We start from the raw sequence: 725 nt of genomic DNA, 5'->3' as shown, positions 1-725 counted from the left end.
GGAGCAGGCCTAAGCCAGCAGGTCGTTATCTCCCAAGGGGTCCCAGACTGCGAGAGGGCACAGGCCGGGCTGGGGGACCCCCCTCCCCCCGCCCCCCGAGTGCACAAATTTTTGTGCACTGGGCCTCTAGTATATGATAAGCACTAAATAACTACTCATTGCCATTAGTGTTATTTGTATAATTAACATGTTATATTCTCTTATGAAGATGAAAAAAAATTTTTTCCCCCCCAGGAACTTTTTTTTAATCAAGAAGAAAAACATTACCCAAAATATCTTTCCTAATTTAAAATAGAGCATCATTTCTCCAAAAATTTCTTTATATAGATTTTATGCGCCCTCTTTATTTAAAATTCCAGATGTGAAAATTTTGGCGTTAAATGGGCTAATCGTGAAAAGCGCTTGGTAGTGGCAGGCATGTCAATAAATAGTAGTTATTATCATTACTATACAGATTCCCAGGAAAGAGACATTTGTCCTGAGGAAGGCAAAGGAAAAAGCAATAAAAGACCCATAAAAATATTATTTTTAAAAAATAGTTTTTATTGATTTCAGAGAGGAAGGGAGAGAAAGAAACATCAATGAGAGAGAATCATTGATCGGCTGCCTCCTGCGCGCCCCCCACTGGGGATCAAACCGGGAACCCCAGCATGTGCCCTGACCAAGAATTGACCGTGACCTCAGGATTCATAGGTTCAACCACTGAGCCACGCCTGGCCAGGCCA

Source organism: Myotis brandtii, unplaced genomic scaffold, assembly GCF_000412655.1.
Source record: "Myotis brandtii unplaced genomic scaffold, ASM41265v1 scaffold212, whole genome shotgun sequence".
NCBI classification, from domain to species: domain Eukaryota; kingdom Metazoa; phylum Chordata; class Mammalia; order Chiroptera; family Vespertilionidae; genus Myotis; species Myotis brandtii.
This window is presented reverse-complemented; position numbering follows the sequence as displayed.